The sequence below is a fragment of the Nyctibius grandis genome, chromosome 7 (genome assembly GCF_013368605.1).
Source record: "Nyctibius grandis isolate bNycGra1 chromosome 7, bNycGra1.pri, whole genome shotgun sequence".
Lineage (NCBI taxonomy): Eukaryota > Metazoa > Chordata > Aves > Nyctibiiformes > Nyctibiidae > Nyctibius > Nyctibius grandis.
The window spans coordinates 41,118,506-41,129,783 of NC_090664.1; positions in this window are offsets into that span (position 1 = coordinate 41,118,506).

Consider the following 11,278-nt stretch of genomic DNA (forward strand, 5'->3'; position numbering starts at 1 on the left):
AATAATCACCACTTATTTCCTGAGACTTTTGATGGTACGTGACTATCTCTGACCTGAAACGCTGTTCAGAAATCTAGGTCATGCTTTTTATACCAATCATTTCTTGTTACTAAAAACAAGGTTGATCACCTTCTCGTAAAACAAACAAAACCAATGACCTTCCCTCCACCCCAGTTCAGTGCACTCGCTGAGCTGTGTACCAAAGAACAATTCACTGACATTGTATCTATGGAGTTGCTGGCTTTATGTATTGAGTAAGGACAGTCACACCAGTCACTGCCTTTCATTAGTAGCTCAAGTTCTATTCACAAATAGGGCTTTCCTGGCCTTCTCTTCCTTCCTGGGAAACCATCCATTCTGGAATTAAACACCTCTTTGGATCAGAAAGAAATCTTTTTCTACTGGCTGGAATTTAATTCCCTTGTTTTAATGACAACATTCTTCATCAGCTGAGAAATTTCTCTTCCTATTTCTGCGGACTAGGCTTCTTACACTCTATAGCCTTTGATGAGAGAGGGATTGCACCCTTATGTTTGTGGTTTCCTGTATTTCTGACAAAGGTAGGGGAAAGTTTTCGTTGATGAATGGGTAACATTCAATTGTGCTAAAACAGTGGTAAGACAAACTTGTTTGGATTACTTTGAAGGATGAGTTTGAGATTGGTGTTAGGTTTGCTTGTATTTTTTTTTCCTTAGGGAGAATGAGATGGCATTAACCATTTTATGGAGTAAACTGCTGTCCAGTGTTTATATAAGACAAACATAACCATGATACCACCTTAAGTTCCTCCAAAAAAAGACATTGGGAGGTCTGAGTTGACAGTCTCCATTATCCCAACTCTGCAAGGATTGATTTGCAATACATATGGATGAAAATCCTCCTTTCTGTTTTCTCAGAGACTTGAGACTTTTCTTACGGCTTTCTGTAAGATCTTGTTCATTTTGGAATAATCTTGCACTAGATAAAATGCCATGAAATGCCATTTCACTTGACATTTTCAATGTACAAAATCATAATGAAGTTTCCTCGACACTTTTTTCACTGTTACCAAAAATTATTGATCAACTCTATAAGGAGCTACTTTGTTTTGTATTTGTAAACATTGTGCTATCAAATCCAGCCTTCCCCAGATGCAGGTCCGTGTACTGTTCCACAGCAGAGCCATGGCTGGCTGGAGTTGATGCTCCTCTGTTGAGGGGCAGTGCACCATGGATGAAAGCAGTCCTGTGATGGTTCTCTTCAGAAGACCTTATGGGGAAGAAATGTCTGCTGGTTGCAAAGCAGAGAGTCTCACCAGCCAGGCATATGTGGTTTCTTAATTTCAAAGCACTGTGCGGAAAGTCCCATACCCTAGAAACTGCATTTGCTTTCCCTACCCATCTGGCTCTTCAGCCAGGAGCTGGTTCAGCCCTGGAGCCATCATGACATAGGAGCCATGACCAAAATCTTGTGTGCATCTGCGAGCCTTCCTGGGCTGTGCCTGAGGGAGATCTGGGCTGAATTCTCCTTCTTTTTTCTCCTTGCTTCTTGCAAGGTACAAATTTCAGGAAAGACATTTCAGCCAGTAAGTCAGCTTCATTGGGGGCCTAACTGAAATGCCTCTATGCAAACACACGGAGCATGGGGAACAAACAAGAGGAGCTAGAGACGTGTGCATGCCTGCAGGGTTATGACCTTATTGGCATCACGGAGACGTGGTGGAATGGTTCTTATGACTGGAGTGTTGGAATGGAAAGTTGCAGGCTCTTTAGGAAGGACAGGCAAGGGAGACAAGGAGGGGGTGTTGTGCTCTATGTCAATGACCAGGTGGAGTGCATGGAGCTCTCCCTGGGGATGGAGGAGGAGCCGACGGAGAGCTTATGGGTCAGAATTAAAGGGAGTGCAGGGAAGGGAGACATTATAGTGGATGTCTGCTACAGGCCACTTGACCAGCAAGACAGAGTGGATGAGGCCCTCTACAGACAGATAGGTGTAGCCTCACATTCACAGGCCCTGGTCCTCATGAGGGACTTCAACCGCCCCAATATCTGTCCGAGGGACAACAAAGCAGCGCACAAGCAATCCAGAGGGTTCCTGGAATGCATGGATAATAACTTCCTTCTCCAAGTGATAGAGGAGCCAACGAGGAGAGGCGCCATGCTGGACATTCTTCTCACCAACAAGGAGGGGTTGGTGGAGGACGTGAAGCGCAAGGGCAGCCTTGGCTGCAGTGACCACGACATGGTGGAGTTCAAGATCCTCAGGGCAGCAAGGAGGGCGCACAGCAAGCTCACTACCCTGGATTTCAGAAGAGCAGAGTTTGGCCTCTTCAGGGACCTGCTTGGGAGAGTCCCTTGGGATAAAGCCCTGGAGGGAAGAGGGGCCCAAGAAAGCTGGTTAGTATTCAAGGACCACCTCCTCCAGGCTCAGGAGTGATGCATCCTGACAAAGAGGAAGGCAGGCAAAAACACCAGGAGGCCTGCATGGATGAAGAAGGAGCTCCTGGATAAACTCAGGCACAAGAAGGCAGCCTACAGAGGGTGGAAGCAGGGGTAGGTAGCCTAAGAGGCATACGGGGAAATTGTCTGAGCAGCCAGGGAGCATGTTTGGAATGCCAAAGCCGTGATAGAATTAAATCTGGCCAGGGATGTAAAGGGCAACAAGAAATGCTTCTATAGGTATGTCAGTGATAAAAGGAAGACTAGGGAAAATGTGGGCCCTCTCTGGAAGGAAACGGGAGACCTGGTTACCTGGGATATGGAGAAGGCTGAGGTATTCAATGACTTCTTTGCCTCAGTCTTCACCAGCAAGTGCTCAAGTTGCAAGGCCCAAGTCGCAGAAGGCAGAGGCAGGGACTGGAAGGATGAAGAACTGCCCACTGTAGGAGAAGATCAGGTTCAAGACCATGTAAGGAACCTGAAGGTGCACAAGTCCATGGGACCTGATGAAGTGCATCCACGGGTCCTGAGGGAACTGGCGGATGAAGTTGCTAAGCCGCTATCCATCATTTTTGAAAAGTCGTGGCAGTCTGGTGAAGTCCCCACTGACTGGGAAAGGGGAAATTTAGCCCCCATTTTCAAGAAGGGAAAAAAGGAATACCCGAGGAACTACAGGCCAGTCAGTGTCAGCTCTGTGCCTGTCAAGATCATGAAGCAGATCCTCCTGGAAACTATGCTAAGGTACATGGAAAACAAGGAGGTGATTTGTGACAGCCAACCTGGCTTCACTAAGGGTAAATGATGCCTGACAAATTTGGTAGCCTTCTGTGACAGTGTTACAGGGTTGGTGGATAGAGGAAAAGAGACTGATGTCATCTACCTGGACTTGTGCAAAGCATTTGACACTGTCCTGCATGACATCCTTGTCTCTAAATTGGAGAGACATGGACTTGACAGATGGACTACTCAGCTGATAAGGAATTGACTGGTTGATCGCACTCAAAGAGTTACGGTCAACGGCTCGATGTCGAAGTGGACACCAGTGACAAGTGTCATCAAAAGAAGCGTGGCTAGAAGGTCGAGGGAGATGATTCTGCCCTTCTACACTGCTCTCATGAGACCCCACCTGGAGTACAGCGTTCAGCTCTGGGGTCCTCAACATAAGAAGGACATGGAGCTGTTGGAATGAGTCCAGAAGAGGGCCACGAAGATGATCAGAGGGCTGGAGCACCCCTCCTACGAAGACAGGCTGAGAGAGTTTTTCATCCTGGAGAAGAGAAGGCTCCAGGGTGACCTTCTAGCAGCGTTCCAGTGCCTGAAGGGGCCTACAGAAAAGCTGGAGAGGGACTTTTTACAAGGACAAGTAGTGACAGGACTAGGGGTAATGGATTTAAACTGAAAGAGGATAGATTTAGATTAGATATTAGGAAGAAATTCTTTACTGTGAGGGTGGTGAGACACTGGAACAGGTTGCCCAGAGAAGTTGTGGATGCCCCGTCCCTGGCAGTGTTTAAGCCCAGACTGGACGAGGCTTTGAGCAACCTGGTCTAGTGGAAAGGTGTCCCTTCCCATGGCAGGGGGGTTGGAAGTAGATGATCTTTAAGGTCCGTTCCAACCCAAACTATTCTATGATTCTGAATCATAGAATTATAGAATCATTTAGGTCAGAAAGGACCTTTAAGATCATCAAGTCCAACCTTTAACCTAGCACTGCATGTCCACCACTAAACCATGTCCCTAAGCACCATGTCTTCACGTCTTTCAGATACCTCCAGGGATGATGACGCCACCACTTCCCTGGGCAGCCTGTTCCAATGCTTGACAACTCTTTTGGTGAAGAAACTTTTCTAATATCCAATCTAAACCTCCCCTGGAACAACTTGAGGCCATTTCCACTTGTCATATTACTTCTTGCTGGGGAAAAGGATCTGACACCCACCTCGCCACAACCTCCTTTCAGGTAGTTGTAGAGAGTGATAAGGTCTCTCCTGAGCCTCCTTTTCTCCAGATTAAACAACCCCAGTTCCTCAGCTGCTCCTCATAAGACTTGTGCTCTGGACCCTTCACCATCTTTGTTGCCCTTCTTTGGACTCTCTCAAGCACCTCAATGTCTTTCTTGTAGTGAGGGGCCCAAAACTGAACACAGTATTTGAGGTGTGGCCTCACCAGTGCCGAGTACAGGAGGACTATCACTTCCCTAGTCCTGCTGGCCACACTATTTCTGATACAAACCAGGATGCTGTTGGCCTTCTTGGCTTCCTGGGCACACTGCTGGCTCATATTCAGCCGTCTGTCGACCAACATCCCCAGGTCCTTTTCTGCCAGGCAGTGGAATGCCCCAGTGCTGGTTGGTGAGCCCCTCCTGTGGAAGAGAGAAGGTTCTGGCACCGTGGTTTGAGGGTGGAGGCTCACTTTGGAATGCAGAAATGTCCCTGGGGAATGACACTGGCAGTGCCTTCTATACACACAATGAAATCGCATCTTTGAATTTGTTGCATTTCATCGTCCTCTGGTCCCTGACTAGTGACAGTCATGTTAGATGTTTCTTCTCATAAATGAACCAGAGTGCATCCTGATACCACCTTGGTCTTCCCCTGGTACCTTCATCTTTCTTCACTCTTTTCTTTTTCTTCACTAGTCACTTACTGGAATATTGTTCAGGGAAATCACTCCTGTTCAGTTAGCAATCTTCTCAGATTACTAATTGTAAGACACAAGCATAATCCTGGCCGCCTTCCTTTCCATTTCCCTTTCTTGGATAGGAATTATCGTCTAACTCCAAGAGTCCTTTTCCTTCTTTTCCCAGGCCGTTCCTCAAGTGCTCATTGCTTCCACTTGGAGTGGGAGTGCAGTGACCACCTGCATTGGTCAAACGGCCAACTCTCTGCAACACTCCACTACCTTTGTTGACCAGACCTCCATAAAGGGTGCTTAGACACTCATCTCCAGTGTAAGTAGATGCTTATACTGTCACCATCTACAGTGGGTGGGCAATTGTAAGTAAAGATGCTTCAATTTAAGTGTGCTACATTTAGTATTTAAATCTGCAGTTGACTCCCCCCTCATGGTTCACGTACCTGCCTGCCATTTCCATACAGTCTGTTTAGAAGAATAATTTCTTATAAAGGACTGTTCTGAGAGTAAGGCAAGAGTTAGGCTGTCCAGGTTCTTCTGGCTCATTTTAGGATTACAGAATTATAGAAACAAGCTTTTAGGAAGAGCCAAATTGCCAGGAAATATTTCAAATCTCTTTGCGGTCTCATGCAGTATTGTGAATGGGCTGAGTTAGAAAAATCAATAACCAGAAGACTGACAAGCCATCCCATTCTTCCTTAATAGGGAGGACTGTATATTGATGTGGCACAGAACCTCAAAAGGCAGGCAGACCAACTCTCTGGAGAAGGAGTGCACATCAGTACATTGCTGTTCCTCTCCCAAAGTCATCTTGAACACCTGTAGTTACCTGTCTGCCTTTCTCAACTTTATGATTGCCCTTCTCAGATTGTTCTTGTCATGGAAGATAGCATAACTCTAGTGGGGAGTGCCCTGCTGAGGGATAAGCAAGGTAATTCTCCCTTAGGGGGATATTGGGTCAAGTCTGTCTCATCTTCTTTATGTTTTCATTTGGAGTAACATCACAATATCTGTCTCTGAACAGGATCTTCTTTGTGATTTTGCAGGTTCAAAGGGGCTTTTTTGATTCTCCTTGTTTTTTTGTTGGTGTTTTTTTAGGTCATGCAGGAAAATATGCAGGTGACAAAGATTAGATTATCATTCCTTGTAGGTTAATTTTCTATGACACAAGATGGAAAGAAATGCCACTTCCCTTGACACTTTGAACCTTTTCTATACCTTTCAGAAGAAATTGTAAATTGTTTGAACTTTGCTCAATATTTCAGCATAATAAGGGAAAAATAACCACATATCTTTTCAGGAAGCTGTTTTATTTTATGTGACTTTGTTATAAAGTCTGTAATTATGGCTATGGGCAATTATCAGTTTATGATATTTTGCACTTTAAAACGAGCTGTATCAACACGCAATGCTATGAATGTTTTGGAAGTGTATGCCCCATAGAATTTGTATACCAAAGTATGGTATAACTTTATTTTACCTTCAAAGAGAAATTTTTTACATAGGGCAGACCCAGGTCTTCAAGGCAGCATAAGGTGATTTCTTTGGCTTTTTTGAATGCAGCACAGAGAGTCCTTGTCCTCAGTCCAGCCTGTCACACCCATAACCATGCCTTGGTCCCGAAGAAGTCCCACCACAGACTGGGAGAGAAAATTGCCAGTGAATTTTTAACACTGCGGGAAGCCATAGGCTCTTTTCTTTTATATAGTATACTATATAGAAAAACATTGGTATCAGCTGAGGTCTGAGCCGTAAGAGGATTCATGTTTACAAGCGATGTCAAAAGTCGAACTTGCAGAACTGCTGCATCTTTTGCCTGAGACCACTTGACCACCCACTTCAGGGTGACTGCTGAGCTACACGTACAAACAGGGAGGCACCTAGATCTTCCCCTTTACTATATATCTAAAGGCTGAATGCAGCCTTTTGCTTACCCATCTTTGTTCCGTCCAAAAGTCCTTATGCTCTGTGGCAGACCCCTGTGCTGTGCTGGTGCATTGTACATGTATGTGGCTGTGTTCTGGGTCTGGCTGGGATGGAGTTAATGTTCTTATTATTTGTGAGGTACTAAAGGAAATATGTACCTATGGTGGTAGGGAAGTCAGGTGCCTGAGAGACAAACAGCAAAGTTACACCTGAGCGTTGGACTTGGCAGTGCTAGGTTAATGGTTGGACTTGATGATCTTGAAGGTCCTTTCCAACCAAAACAATTCTATGATTCTATGATTCTATGATTCTTTGTAGCAGACCGTATGGTGCTGTGTTTTAGATTTGTGACCAACAGGGGTTGGTCATTGCTGAGCAGTGCTTGCACAGAATCAAGTCTTTCTGTTTCTCACTCTACCCCTCACAGTGGTCTGGGGGGGACAAGAGGATGGGAAGGGACACAGCTGGGACAGATGACCTGAACTGACCAAAGACATATTTCATACCACACTAAGCAATAAAACTGCAGGAGTTTCTCCAAAGTAGCAGTTGCCTGGGGACTGCCTGGGCAGCAGTCTGCTGGTGGGAGGTAGCGAGTGATTGCCTTTACATCACTCATGTTTTTTTCTTTCCTTTTCCTTCAGTTATTAAATTGTCTTTAACTTGCTTTTTCCAATTCTCTCCCCCATCCCACTGGGTGGAGAGTGAGCGAGTGACTGGGTGGGGTCTTAGCTGATGGCTGGGGTCAATCCAACACAGACTGTCACATTTACCCAGTTATAAAGGAAAATGACGGTCTAGCTTTGCCATGGCAGCAAGAATCGGTCTCTGCAATTTCAGATTATGAGGGGCAGAGCTGGGCCACTTCTGCTCTGCTGTCTACTCTGGAAATCCAGCACAGAGATTTTCATTCATTGTAGTTCACTTCTGAAAAATGTTGAGTTTCTCCTGTGAGGTATAGAGACGTCCGTCACATTGTCATAGCATCAGAAGGGAATTTGAAAAGTCAGCCATCTGTTGCTCTCCAGAGGGTAGGATGAACGGTATCTATACCGTTTCTGAAGAAATCAGAAGTTACTACTACTAGCCTTTTCTAAAAAAACCTCAGCGAGGGAGATGGGCACCTCTGTTTTGGGTTTTATTCTGGGTGAACTGGGAATTTTTTGAGGAATTGCTGCCTAACTGTACCTGATCAGCATCCTCTATCCATTTGCATACAGGTTCTGTGTACAGGGCAGAAAAACATAACCATCCTTGCACTTTGGGCCAGGGAGGCCCTGCAGGAAGAAACAGGTGACTCAGAGGCACCATCAGTCATCTTACGCTGCTGGGACTCAGGAAGTGGATAATTTGCTTTTATAGAACCACGATATATTGCAGGCTACTTTTTCTAATTTGTTTGTTTGTTTGTTGTTTTTTCTTTTCTCCCAGCACAGTAGAAATCTCCAGATATTCCCAGCATTGTCTGAATTCTGTCGGTAGAGCCTCACTGACTCTACTGGGAGAAGGGAAGGGTAAATCAAAACCTTTGGGACCTGTGTCATTTTGACCTTGCTTGCTGAAGGGAACTGTGGATTTATAAGGAAGACTACAGCCAGAAAGAGGGATAAACTGTCATTTGGTGTCACTTTAAGACTTGGTTGGTGGACACTCACATAGCTGATAGGTTTACAGCCTTTAGCAGTGAATCCAGAGGCTAAAGTAAGGTGATTATAGCCCCCCAGTGGGATGAGGAGACAGGAGCCTCAGAAGGCTGAACAACAACAAACGCAGAGATTAAGGCGGCGTGGGAAGAAGTGCTACCTACCAGTAAACAAGAAGCAATGACAACTCTGGGTGGCACTGATCATCTCATGTTTTGCATACCTAACTTCAGGCTGCCAATGGGTACTTCTGTGTACCTGGAATCAAAAAGAAGTGAACAGCAACAAGGTGAAGAGGTGCCAGCTTCTTCAATAGCATCTTATTGGTTGCAGCCCCTATCCAGGAAGGATAGAGCATGGGCATGAGTTCCCATAGCTGAGTGGTTACATAAGGAGAATGAAGAGGATGTCAAGAGGGCAAGCACAAAGGAGCCTGGCTTTGCTTGCCTAGAGGCTAAGGTGTTCATTTGGGAGGTGAAACTGATTGATTCTGGTTCCCAATCAAGACTAAGGGCTTCATCTGAAACAGTTACTGACTTAAATAGCAAAATAATTTGGGGTAGAAGGTCCAAACCTCCCTAGTGATTCCCTGGTGCCTAGAGGAGCACTGTAGGACAGATGAGTTGCAACCTCATTGTGGTGAATAATTTATTAGCTCTGACTAATGGATGAAAATGTGTGTCACCATCTCCAGTGTCAAGCAGAACAAAGATAAATGAATGTCATCAGTGTTGTGTTTTGAACTGTCCCACTCATGTTGGTTGAGATAGGTGTGCTCTGGGCCTGCTAAACCGGATTGAATTCATAGGAGGACACAGCGTATAGTGTGTCTGCCTAGAATCTCATAGGCTTGTCGAGAACGTGCTGCTTACTATTTCAGCCCACAGCAATTTTAAGTGTGACCAGGATGGCAACAACAGGAGTTCGGGGATCTTTTGTGCTAAAGATAGAGGCATCTTGTCAGTTCACCTCCAGATTAGATGACTGCTGGGTGAGCAAGATTTTCTTATTTTTTAATCAAGTTGTCTTTTAAGTGCCTAAAATTCTCTTGAATCCTGATGTAGCTATTGAAATCCAGTATAGCTACAATAGATCTATTGTAGCTCCTGTTGTAGGTCTACTTTGCAGGTCCTTTCCTGCAAAGCTGTTTTCCAGCTGGGCAGCCCCCAGCATACACTGGTGCATGGACCAGCATAGCTACAAAAGATCTAACAGATCTTTCCAGCAGCCTAGATGGAAAGCAGCTTTGCAGGAAAGGACATGGAGGTCCTGCTGGACTCCAAGTTGAACATGAACCAGCAATGTGCCCTCACACCAAGTTGAATATGAACCAGCAATGTGCCCTCATGGCAAAGAGTGGTTTTTAGACACGTGTAAAATATGGGGATACTCAAGTCAGCTTCAGACTAGCCATCTTGTGCATCAGCCTAGTAACGACATCAGGGAAGTGGGTTAATTTAGTTAAATCATTAACCCCCAATAACCTCAGAATTCAGAAAAGTGAGTGACCGAGATTTATAGCTATGAAATGGAGAGCAGAATCTGAGCTTTTCAGAGCAGGTTACAAAGCTCTTCAGTGGCAGAATAAATTGTTTCTTCTCAGCACAGTGGTTTTTTGCTGCCTTTTTGGAAAGAGTTGGACCCTACAACCAGGGAGAATATTAACCATATATGAACTCTACTGGCTCCTCCAACACTGTGTTTCCATTACAAAGTGAGAAGAGGAGAAAGATGGGTTTGGGTGGTTGAGGTGAAATCAGATGAGGGAGAGTTAAAAAGGCATCTAACAGAGACTAGTGGACTTGATGTCATCAGAGGTTACTTCTAGATATTCTGCTGTTTGTGTTGCTTTTAAGAAGACGGCAGTTTTTAGAAGGAAAGCTCAATATTGCTTTTAATGTCATGGTGGACTCAGAAATATGTTGGGACTGTTTGTCTTTTGACAAGACTTTTTGTGCTTGCATATCTAAATGCTCCTGCTTGGTAAAAGAATGCGGTGATGGAATCAAACATGAAACTCAGGTTTTATGTTTATAGAGAGTTTGTGCTTAGTTTTCACAAATGATGCCTCCAACAAAAAGATGGGACTTTAAACACTAGTTCAGATTTGTTGATATTAAGAGCAAATCAAATCGAGTTGTTACTTTAACAACAGTCTTTTAAATCATTATCTTAAGATCATAAATTTTTGATGGGCTATTTCATGGCAAGGATAGCTCCAATTTATTGGTTTTATAACTGTAAGAAGTTAGATAAGACAGAGATTTTCCTGGTGTAAAACCTGATTTCATAAAGAATTTACTACTTCAGGGAAGTCGTTTTGAACTTCAGTCAGGGCCACTGAGGAATCACATGACTCATTTGCTTTTTTTCCCTTTGAAAGGCGTTAACGTATTCACCACATTTTAGCATGTCTGTTTGAAAACGAAACCTCACAGAATCCTATATAAACAGCTTCCACAGACTCAGACTATTAGTACACCCTACTGGGACAACATAAGGTAAGAGTTACATAGCTCACTGGATAACTCTATAGATGCCAATGACATAGGTTAAGTTAAAATCAGAAGGTCCTTATTTTTCTATTATATGCTATTTAAGTGCTATCTTGGGGACAATGCTTAAAAGTACCTTTGTGATAAGAGTATCTCTATTGGG